Below are 13,047 nucleotides of genomic sequence, written 5' to 3'. Positions count from 1 at the left end.
TCCGGTTTACTGACCAAGATACAGGGAGAAGCCCAATTGGAGAAAGGCTCTGCTATCTTACTCTCCCACACGTACTTGACCTTAGCATCCAGACAACGCAGTCTCTGAAGAAACTATAGAACCACTGACTAATGGGGTCAGCATCTCCAATGTCAATATCATGTTCTTTTACGTTTGTACATCAGAAAACAAATCAGACCAACCATCTCTTTCCACCCATCAACAGATAGATGAGCGAGAAGGCTGTCTAAAATATCCAGTGTCTCTGAATTTTTCAATCTACCCTGCAGTATGCAATCATTGGGACCAAGAACATCCTCCTCATGCACGGACCTAGCATGACAAGAACCCAGGGAAATAACTGTATCGGCTAAAATAATGGGTAATACAGTCCTCTGTAGACTCCCACTGTTCAGTCTGAGGAACGTGCATAATAATGTTTTAACAAATTTACATGGCATAGTTGGTGTGCTTTTCTCCATTCAAGAGTGGCAACTAGATAGTTTTGCTCAGTGTGCTGGTGCACCACAGTATATGGACCTTGAAACTTTGCTTGAAAAGGAGAACCAACGATTGGCAGCAGAGCAAGAACCTGGTCACCTAGACTAAAGTGACGAGGCTCAGTTCACCCATCAAATATGCCCTTCATCCTCCCCAGTGAAGAGGATAGATCCTCTTTAGCCAATTCACCAGCGGCGTACAGGCGTCGCCCGGAAATCACACACGATAACAGGGACTGAGGGGGCTCGGGAGACGGAGTCAAAGCTTTTAACACAGACTTAGTCGTGATAGACCGGAGATGGATAAGCAGCAGGAAACCTAGTGGTCTGACACATTGGTGAACAGGTAACTACTACCCTTTTTAGAACGAGACCAACAGTCAATAATCAGATACTCAAAAGGTTGGCTGAGTACAGGAATAGGAAACTTAATAGCTTGATTAGGTTTACCAGTTAATTGACCAGTTTTGATGAACTCAGAAACATCCCTCTTTAGCCTAGGCCTAAAGAAATGTCTTAACATGCGAGTGTAGGTTTTCCTCACACCCATATGTCCAGCAACATTGTGGGAAGTTGGCAACACCAGCTCACTAGTACAACAACCTGACTAATCGCCTCCCCTAGAAAACAACTATCATGAAACACCCACTTCCTCATCAGAACATCCTCTTGGAGAAAATAGCCATGGGTGACATCTTCAAACTGTTCCACAGGCACAATTTGGTCACGCAACTCTTCTCATGTGGGGTCAGTCTGTTGCAAATTGATTAGGTCGGAGTGGGAAACAGATAACGGGATAACAGGGAAACAGTGACAGACTGTGGTATTCTCGTTAGCCGGCGCAGTGACCAGGTCGCCATGGCTCATAGAACACGTCACTGCACATGCAGAGAACACATCTGGGAAACTGATCACTCAGCCATCATTTGTAGGGAATCATGATTAGTGGAAAACACTAGATAGAAACACGACAGGCCATACACGTTCACCAGCCAAGTTTTTCCCAAGGATAACATGGATACCCTCAATAGGCAACAAAGGACGCACCCCCACAACAACCTCACCTGTCACGTCCACAATCCAACGGCAATTAATAAAATGGAACTGTTAGTGTTCAAACCTTTGCCCTAATTAGAACACTATTCCCCGAATCAGTCTCAGCAGAGAAGGATAACAGATTCCAACAAATGATTGAGGCGTCTCAGGATCTTCACTGGCACTAGGTTCTTACTTCCTTCCTAACATAGACACAAAACCCTCCGTAATGAAAGGTAAATAGTTTAGGTCAATATGGACTTTCACATGCCCCTGGGTATGAGACAATGTGTCAGGAGTGATCTGATGTGGAACAGGCGCAGCTAACGCCGTAGGCTTATATGAAACTCTGCCCGTGAACCAAAGTATCTCGGTGAGCGAGGCCCAAATTTCTCCAAACGTCCCCACTCAATCCGAATACGGGGGTCTGCAAAAACACTTTTGTGAGTCAAAACATACCCGTCTGCCAAAACCGCAGCTTCAGCGACAGTCTTTACTTTTCGTTCGTTAATGTACGCGGCTATATGATCAGGGATTGTGCCCTTAAATTGCTCTAACATAATCAGATCACAGCCCTTGGAAAGTCATAACTGCAGAGGCGGAACACCAGCGATTAAACTGTGAAGATAATTCTCACGCAAACTCAACATGAGTCTGCTTATCATCCCTTTTTAAAGTTTTAAATTGTTGGCTGTAAGCCTCAGGAACAAATGTGTAAATCTGTAACACAGCCGTTTTAACCTTATAACTGACACTTGGCTACACTAAACGCTGAATATGCATCCTGTGCTTTACCAGTCAGCACACACTGCAACATTAAAGTGCAGTCAGAATCAAGCCAACTCCTAGCATCAGCAAAATGCTCAAACAAAAATAATGTCTCAGGGTCCTTTCCATTAAACTAACGCAAGCGTAAGTTCCCAACAATATCAAATGTGTCCTGGGCATGACTAAGGAACGACCCATAGGTAAATCTGGGTCACCTTCCCAGAGCAAACTCTCCCGAGAGTTTTCCTTCCCTAACAAGCTCTAGCCGCTCTTGCACGCTCCATATCCTGTTTAAATGCCAATTATTTTTCATACTTCACACGATCATGCTCTAGCTTCTCACGATCATGCTCTAGCTGTAACAGAAGCAGTTCTTTCTGCTGATCATATAGAAGACTACTACGACTAACTGATGGAGCGGTCATTGTAACTTTACGGGGAGACGGCAAGTCCTCAGCAGAGTCTGTCCCAGTGGTAACATCAAGATTACCATGCTATCAGATTGGCCTTCAATATTAACCTAATATAATTTAGACATCACTAATTTCAAACTTGTAGTGTTCAGCAACCTTCAACAGCTGTTCTTTAGTACATAATTCTAATAGTTCCTCTGAGGGAAAGCGAATGAACTTAAGTCACCAAATAAATAATCTCACTCTTCCCCTCTGCTGAGCACACCAGAACACAACCAGAGAAATGACAATCACACTGGGCACCACAGAAGAGAGATGAAATATTTTTGGAGCTTCCCCAAAACATACAGTAACTCAACCCTAGTCTTTGTGCAGATTTGAAGTGGATAATTACACACTGTAGCCTGCTGGCAAGAAAATTAACCACCCAGCATGCTGGCAGATTTCCCCAAGCCACAGATGTGACCCGAGACAACTGCTCAGTCCAAAGACAACACGCACAAAAAATAAAAAATAACCATGCCCAGCATATTCCAAAGTGAAACAATGCTAAGCCTAAGAGGAAAAAAGGCTATAGCACCAGGTAGCTAGTGTCACTACCCTACACAAATCTCCCACTGAGGAACACAACCAATTGTACTCACCGCCTTGGACTGATGTCCCAACAGTGAGTACAGCAAGAGTCTCCAGCCTGGGCAGGGGCCTGGAAACTAACCAAAGTACTTTCTCCGACACAGCACACAATGAACTATCCACCGCATTGGCAAGTTTACCAACCAAACAAACACAACCAGTACTGGGCACCAAACATTCCAACTCAAACAAGCTGTAACAAAAAATGCAAACAAAGCACCTAGAGTTTTAACATTAACTACACATTTTCTCCCAATAAGAGTAAGTCAAATTACACTAGTATTAGTCCTTCATAATGCAACAAAGTGCTATACACCAAAATGTCTAGGCACCAACATTATGATCCCGGATGATCCCCCACTTGTCACGAACCGGCTCGAAGTTTATTACAAAAGGGAGACAACATGGAGACAAAGATTGACAAAGATTAACAAAAATACATTTATTAAAGTAAACTAACTATAATTGACAATGGTGTGTGTGTGTAATCAGTAGTGTGAGTGTTTGCATGCATAAATGTGCTAATGCTGGGTGTTGAAAGGTGCCAAAGCAAACAAACGGCCACAAAAATGACACAACAAAACTCAATCAGTGTCTGCCTGGAGAGAGTCTCCTCAATGAATGGCTAAGAGGTGCATTTATCCTGGGACACACCCGAGCCCAGGTTTGTTCCATTTCGCTGACGACCCTCCCGGCTCCGCCCACTGACATCCTATTAAGGAAAACAAGCGCAAAGAGAAAGAATTGGGCAGACAGAGTAAGAATTGGGCAGACGGAGTGGTCGTCACACAAATGACACTTGTTTTAGATATATTTGAACATATAGTCGCTGGAGACAAATGTGAAAACCGTCATATGGCAGTAAACTGAAGCATATAAACTTTCCCACAGTAGTCTATGAAATGCTGTGCCATTATGCAGAATTTAAATTGTATGGCCTTTTAACTTAATTGTGGACTACTGTCGTAGTCAGTATGCCGGATTAAGTGATATGACATGCTATTCTATAAAATAATTTATCCGTAATTAATATCACCTGATTGAGCTAATCATGTAAATGTAATTAACTAGAGAGTCGGGCACCATGAAAGAATATTTATAGAGCTGTGTTGGGATTATTATGAATAAATGAATAAACAATATCCCCATTTTAAATAAGAATTGTAACTAAGTAAACTTATACTCTGTTTTATTATATCTGATTAACAATATGAGTTCATAAGAAGGGATTGTGTGACACGGACAAGGAGTAATTAAAGTTAATGAACACCATTCCAACTAGGAAGAAACGAATGGGTTGTGGACTGTATAAACAAATAAGGTCGTTAGCCTATGGTTGACCCTACAGAAACTTAGCTCTGGGGTTTTTAGATAAGACAGTGAGTGCATTCCTAAGTTTTCTATTAATTAGAACTGTCAGCTCAGTGGTGATTGATAATGTTGAGGGGTCAAAAGTTTTCTGGGAGTGTGTTAGTAAGTTAGAATGAACTTTTCACCTCACTTTGTCCCAGTCGAGAGGAGGGGATTCTGTTAAAGCAATGAAATTACGTCATGATCTGTATATAAACTGTTGTTCGTGGTTAAGTGTCAGCGCGCTCCGAGAATAAATTCTGTTACCTATTATTGAAAGACTGGTCTGAGTCTATTTTATGCAAACAAGAATCTTAGAAATTCTCATAAAATTGATTAATGGTTTTCAATTGATGAAAGCACATTGGCATAATTAAATTACACTAACAATTGGTCCTTCGACTGGATTCCACAAACTTCTGTCGTCCGAAGGGAAAAGCCGAAAACCGTGCACGGACGAGTCTGGACTTGTTATTTAAAGACCTGGCCTGAGGTTTAAAAATAACAGGCCGGTATGCAGATCTAAGGGCGGCAGAGAAGATGTCGGAATCTAACCGGCATTGCTTTTCCCAGTCTACACGAAGGTAAATAGTCTTTATTCTCGAATTTGGGAGGAATTATTTAAGATATTTTTGATTGAATGTGCTAAAGGAGTTTGGATTTAATCAATGATAGTTGCTTGAATATTTTGAACAAATACAATGTTTTTCTACTTTTTGTTTAACCAAAATCGATAGGAAGGAAGGAAACGAGTCTGAAATTACTTGTGGTAAGGTGCACTACCAAAACTAAACTAACACTTAATAATAAATCCTGGTTTTGCAAGCCAGAAGGGTGTTAAGAAGGGATATAGTACGTATTGTTTGATAGGACGTTCGTTCTGTACAAATAGGATAACCATTCATTCAAAAGACATACCTAAATAATAAATTAGGCTTGGTGAGAAGGCAGGGTAACTCTAGGTGAACATAATGATTGAACCTATTCAATACCGAAAGAAATGAATATCTAAGGGGTGGAAAGGGAAGCCAATTCTAGAGTAGTGAGATATGAGATATTAACGTTGAAAGTCCCAAGGAACAATAGTTTATAATGAGCTTATAATTGTATACAGGTGAAATGGGAGACGAGCGTTAATAACGGGAGACGAGCGTTATATGGAACAGAGAGACAAGAGAAACATTGATTTCGGTCTAAAATGGAGAAAGAAATATGATTTTGATGGCCGTCTAAAAGTAGAAAAGCTGGAATCACTTATAAAACAGATACATAAGGAATGTGGAAAAAAATGTGAAAAAGCAGAATAAACAGGGGTTATACACAGCCGGAGTTTGGCTAACAGAAGCAAAAAATAGAGTTGAGTTTGTAAATAGTAGTAAGCCTAAAAAGAGCCAAGATGCGCTGCCCTCCGCTCCCGCAGATGAAAAAGTTAACCAATTGGGTGGAGGTGAGGGTAACAAACTATATCCTTCTCGAATATACCAAGAATACAGAGGTAATCCAGTCGATGAAATAGTGGTTGTGAGAATGCGGCTGCAGGAGCTACCTGCAAAATCATCACCCATATATGTGAATCCTGCTGAAGCCGGGGGAGGTATAATAGAGGTAGAAAAAGGAATAAAGTCGAGAAAAATTGGATAAGGTGAGACAAAAGAAAAAGAGAAAATGTTTTAATTGTAACGAAATTGGACATTTCGCCCGGGAGTGTAACACTCCCTGCAAACGTCACCATCAATATTGTAATTTAACTGAGGGGAAGGTCAGAGGCGACAATCGGGTAAAAAAAAAGAAGGGTCAGATACAAAGAGAGATTAATGAGAATCCTAACTGAGGGAAAACTTTGGGTTGTTAAATTAGGGCTATTTTCTGTTGTCCAGATGCCGGAGCTACAAATACAGACAACTGTAAAATGGGTATATTTGCGGAGAATCTCAGTCAGTTCCATAGTGTTGGTGGTATAGTGGTGAGCGGAGCAGTCTTACAAACTACAGTTCAGAGTTCGGTTCCAAGCCGAGGTGTTAAAAAAAAGTTTTTAGTTGTAATTAAACTAATTGTTTTGCAGAGAAAGTTATAGTCACTAATATTGGTATAATATATAAACTGAACGTTTTAAATAGTTTATTTGGTTCAAATTGAAAGACTAATTAATTTAACTTAAAGTAATAACGAAGCGAATTTTGATGCAAGATGATGTCTGTTCACTAAATTATCTGTTTGAATAATTTATTGGGAATAGTGTTGTAATTCAAAGACGAGACAGTTACTTAAATCAAATGAATTCTAAATAATCTCGAGGAGACAAGTACGATAGATTTGTGCCCATCGAAATGTTCTTATAAATTTAGCGAATTGGGAGATGAGAGATGTTGATTGATGTTGTAAATTGTAATTCAGGATTCAACAGATGTGATAAATTAGGTTTGGTTTATCGAACCCGAACTACTGTTGCTGCAGACAGCCAACAATTATTTACAATTCATTGGAAGTCGTTGCGGATTGGGTCGAGGTTGAGCACTTGTTGATGACATCACTCGCAAGGCACTTTTGTCGCCACGGAAATGATGTCGTGACTGGGGGTAACGGAGAAAATTGTTTGTGTCTTTTAGAAGAAAAATGTGTGCGTTATTGTTTTGAGTCACTTTTCAGAAGTTGATCAAAATGTCCAAATACATTTTTAAAAGTAGTTTGTGAGTCGTCAGGGATAGTTAGGAAAGATGCTAAAAACTAGCAGCTCATTCGCTAGGTGGGCATCATTGATTTGTGGCGTTTATTTGGACTGTATTAGGCTATGAGAAAGGGAGATTGAATGTCTGAATCATAAAACATCGTGGTAATGGATTCTGATGGTTATTGATTCCTGGTTTGATTGTTTATGTAACATTCGTGAATTTGAACACTGTTTCCATTATGTGGAACAATGTTAGGGTATTAATGTTGAAAAGCAACCTCTATAGTAAAACATAATTGCATATGTTTCGGGAAATTAGCTAGGTTGAATTTAGTTATTTGAGCTTTTCCCCTGATACGTAGACATCTGTAACAGGGGCAAGTTGTATTTTCTTGAGGAACATGCAGATGATGTTTTGTTTTATTGAGATGTAAACGTGAGTCTCTGAGTAATTTTGTTATCTTGAAGCATTATAGTAGTGCGTTTTTGTATAGTTTGTTTTTTGCTGATAAAAGTGGTTTGTTTATTTGGTTACTGATGATTGTTTATTCTAGGAGTTGATTTAACTCAATTAAGCATTTGTTCTGGTGTGTTTAAGTAGGATTCTTTATACCGGGATGGATGGAAGTTATCTAAAATATGTGAGTTGAAGGAGCCATGGGAAAATACGTTTACATTTTTATTAAATATCTGGGATTTCTTACACTGAGAAATGTACGACATTTGCGGCAGAGGGGAAAAGTAATACATTGGATAATAATGTTATCAGGTTAATTGTATATAAGGGTAGCATGTTCATTTAAGTAAACATATACATAGACGTTGTTTAAAATTTATGATTAATGATTTGAGTTAAAGGGGAATTATCATTAGGTTTAGTTTATAGTTCACTTTTGAGTTTCTGAATCGAAGTAGCATAGTGAATGCTAGTTAGGCGTGTTGTGTTCTTCCGGGAAAATTGATGTTTAGGTGTCTCACTTTTAGATGTTTCCTGGGATTATAATCTTGGGGAGAGTGAGGCCATAAACGACCAAATTGAAAAAGGCCTGGAAGTTTTGATTATTCATTAAGGTTTGCAAATATATACACATAAAACATTTGTTAGGACTATTTGTTTTAGTGCAAAGGTGTTTTAAAGAGGCACGCTCACCTATGGAACTTTATGAGTTTTTATTTTATGACGTTTAATTATACAAGTGGATTTTTTTTATTTTAAGGATAAAGGGTTCTTTAATATGTCTAATGTAGTATGGAACATGACTATAAAAGGGTGGTTTGACCTATTGACCTTATCATGGCTATCTTTTGGGGTCTGATCAGCCGCAGGGGAGAGCCATTTGTATAATGAATTTGTGGTCATTTGGGTTACTAGTTTTAAGGTAAATTAATTATAATGGAGTTTTAGTTTGGAGTTATAATTATTGTTTGAACCGCAAATGAGAAAGTGGTTCAGGATTCTGTTTTACAACATTAGCTGTGAAGTTTTTGAATTGGCTATTATTGATTTGGTATTACAACAGAAAAAAATCCTATTTATCATTGAGAATAAATAGGGGGAGATAAGGTTTGGATAGGAGATATACAGTGGGGCAAAAAAGTATTTAGTCAGCCACCAATTGTGCAAGTTCTCCCACTTCAAAAGATGAGAGAGGCCTGTAATTTTCATCATAGGTGCACTTCAACTATGACACACAAAATGAAGAAAATAAATCCAGAAAATCACATTGTAGGATTTTTTATTTATTTATTTACAAATTATGGTGGAAAATAAGTATTTGGTCACCTACAAACAAGCAAGATTTCTGGCTCTCACAGACCTGTAACTTCTTCTTTAAGAGACTCCTCTGTCCTCCACTCGTTACCTGTATTAACCTCTAGCGTCGGGCAATCCCGTATCCGGGAGCGTAATTATAGCCTCAAGCTCATTACCATAACGTAACGTTAACTATTCATGAAAATCGTAAATGAAATGAAAGAAATATATTCACTCACACGCTTAGCCTTTTGTTAACAACACTGTCATCTCAGATTTTCCAAATATGCTTTTCAACCATAGCTACACAAGCATTTGTGTAAGAGTATTGATAGCTAGCATAGCATTAAGCCTAGCATTCAGCAGGCAACATTTTCACAAAAACAAGAAACATATATTAAATTCATGTTATTGTCAGATAGAATACTGAGGAAAGAGCTTGTTAGTATAGGAAGGATTTTGATATGGTTAGCATTTGTTTTGACTTTGTTTGACTATTAGGTGGTTTTTTAAATAGTATTAAATTTAACATGAATATAGGACATCTGTGATGATTTAGGATTATTGTTAGGATTAAGATAGATTGATTAAGGAAATCTAAGGACTTTAGAGATTGCCACTCATAGACATGTTTTTTCTAAAAATCAATGATTTTAGATAAAGTCAAACAGTGAGAAGCTTAGTGGTATTTGAGAAGATAGGAGAGAAAAGGGTTACTGTTTAAATCGGTAAATATATATATTTAAGAAAATATATAAGTAGCACCGATACTTCTTAACCTCTTGCGATGAGCAAACACGTATCTGGGAGCGTAATCATAGCCTCAAATGCATTAGCATAACGCAGCGGACATAAATACCCCTAGAAACTTTTCCTATTCATGAAAATCGCAAATGAAATGAAATAAATATATTCAAACACAAGCTTAGCCTTTTGTTAACAACACTGTCATCTCAGATTTTCAAAATATGCGTTACAGCCAACGCTAGACAAGCATTTGTGTAAGTTTATCATGGCATAATGCTATGCTAGCTCTGCTGGCAGCAGGCAACATTTTCACGAAAATAAGAAAAGCAACCAAATGAAATAATTTACCTTTGAAGAACTTCAGATGCTTTCACTCAGGAGACTCCCAGTTAGATAGCAAATGTTCCTTTTTTCCCAAAATATTATTTTTGTAGGCGAAATAGCTCCCGTTTCTTCATCATGCTTGGCTGAGAAATCGACCGGAAAATGCTGCAACTATAACGGCAAACTTTTTTCAAAATGTGCTCCATAATATCGACAGAAACACGGCAAACGTTGTTTAGGATCCATCCTCAAGGTGTTTTTAACATATATATTCGATAATATATCCGTCGAGGCAATTGGTTTCTCATAAGAAGCAATTGGAAAAATGGCTACCTCAGTATTTTATGCGAGATTTTCTGCGGGAGACACCATGTGACCACATGCTATATATGGTCCCTTACAGCCATTCTTCAATGGAAATGCCTAAAAAGACGTCACAATGCTGTAGACACCTTGGGGAATACGTGGAAAACGTAAGCTCATTCGTAGTTCATTCACAGCCATATAAGGAGTCATTGGCATGAGGCGGTTGTAAAAAATGCGGCACTTCCTGGTTGGATTTTCATCTGGGTTTCGCCTGTAACATCAGTTCTGTGGCACTCACAGACAATATCTTTGCAGTTTTGGAAACGTCAGAGTGTTTTCTTTCCAAAGCTGTCAATGATATGCATAGTCGAGCATCTTTTCGTGACAAAATATCTTGTTTAAAACGGGAACGTTTTTCATCCAAAAATGTTAATAGCGCCCCCTAATGCATACCTGGTTAAAGTAGATAAGAAACTTGACAGAGAATTGGTACAGGATTGACATGAATGGACGCCCAAGGGAGAATTGGACATGTGGAAAATTAAAGGGGCTCCTACATGATGATGTCAGACATAAGGACAATTTACTAATCTTATCTAAGTCATTGTTTAGAGTAGACAAGGTTGTTACCTGGGCAGAGCCAGGCAACAAAGGGGCGATGGGTAAATTGTATTCTAGGATAGGATGTGACCTACAGGATGATTAACTGATAAAAATTTTTTTAAAATAGCTAACAAGTAGGTATAGAAGGTAAAGATATAATCAGATAGAACAAATGAGAAACTGTTTGTTAACCAAACCTGTATGTCCAAAATTTTATGCACTACAGGTGAATTACAGGTGAAGTCACTCAATTCAGTTCCTGAGGCCTGGTGGGGGAACCATACCAAGGACTCCTGGTGACAGCTAGCTGGAAGAACTACCCAGATTCATATCACACTGCGGGAGGGTAAGACACATTAACCCTGCCGAACAATAACAGAGTTCGAGAAGAGAACTGGAATTAACAGAATTCTGGGGGCCATCTCTTGAATGAAGAATACCTTACCTGTCCTTTCCTTACTGTTCTTGTTCATAGAAGTGAAAATGTGTCTGACTCTTGCTAATGATGTGTTTTCTGGAAGAGGGTGGAGCTTTATAGGTGAGCTGTCCATCCTAAGCTGTATGGTTGGGAGACCTTATTCCTTACCATATTCCTACACCATGAACCTGAGAAGAGGGTAATATTGGCATAGTTAAACAAGGAGAAATTACTATTAACCAAGCATAACAGATCACTTGATCTGGATAAACAGGAAGTGAGAGTAGGATAGGGAAGGATGTCTCAGTGGAGTTCTATGTAGACCAAGTGGTGCCTCTGACTCCTTGGCAGTTCAGGACTAAGAGTAGCTATTATGGAAGACATCTATGCAAGTCTCTGTGTAGTTCATGAAAAAAAGTTATAGCTCACATCATGGGAGAGGGTTACATAAATCTACATACCCAGCATGGAAGGAGATGGAGTGTAGTGAAAGTAAGGGTTTCAGTTGATAACCTAGTGCATTCCAGGTAGAAAAAGTTAGAGCAGATGATTGCTCTATAGTCAGCAGAATACCAGCAGAGTCCTTGACAAAGCAGATACTGACTGTGGAGTTGTCCAGAGCCAAGAGCCGGTGTGGATAGTTCAGAAATTGAATTATTCACCTAAGGGAACAGCCTGTATGGTAAAGCTATTCATGGAAGAAGGAAAGCCAGATAATAAGTTGTATGGATTTGCACTATTTATATCCACATGTTCCTCTGAAATCTGAGCTTCCTCCTTTCACAGAGGCAAAGGTAGACTGTTTACTGTTTGATTCAGTATAGTACTTCTGGGAAATATGTGGGGGAAAATCAGTATTGCAATAGGACAGATAATGTTACTTCTGATGCGACCAATGAGTGATTTGGCAGGCTGGTTGAGATCTGGGGATTTCAGTAACATAAGGAGTCTCAGGGCTCACATCTGTTGGTTGTGTGGGAGAATGACGTGATGGCCGAGTATTTCTGGCTAATTGGACAGGGGTATGTGTACTGGTACATTTGAGAATGCCTTTCACACCAATTCAACACCATGACATGATGTTGACTAAACGGGAAAAAAGAAGTACTCCGTCTGGGTCTTTTGATGATAGGGTTTGTATTAATAACATTGTGGTTCCAAGGGTGGCAGATGAGATCAAAGCTATAAATTAGATCCTGGCAGGATTAGAGTCAAGTATTTTTGGTGGTCCACTCTCAATGAGAATGTGGATTGGATCAATTATATCTATTAAAAATCCACAGCGCTTCACCAATTATACAGAGATGTAATGAATGGTTTGGCAGAATAGAATAGTCTTGGATGTTTGCTGGCTGAAAAGGGTGGGAGGAGTGTATGGAGGTAATTTGGATCCGGGGATATACAGTTTCGGATGGATCAGTGACCAAGGCCTTGTCTGGTTTACACACCCTAGTTCATGAGTTGGCAGTAAACTCAGGGGTGGATACTTCTCTGACTAATTGGGTTGACAGTGTGTTTGGAAGATGGAA

This window comes from Oncorhynchus nerka, linkage group LG10 (assembly GCF_034236695.1).
Source record: "Oncorhynchus nerka isolate Pitt River linkage group LG10, Oner_Uvic_2.0, whole genome shotgun sequence".
NCBI classification, from domain to species: domain Eukaryota; kingdom Metazoa; phylum Chordata; class Actinopteri; order Salmoniformes; family Salmonidae; genus Oncorhynchus; species Oncorhynchus nerka.
The sequence above is the reverse complement of the archived record's forward strand: the minus strand, read 5'-3'. Positions refer to the sequence as shown.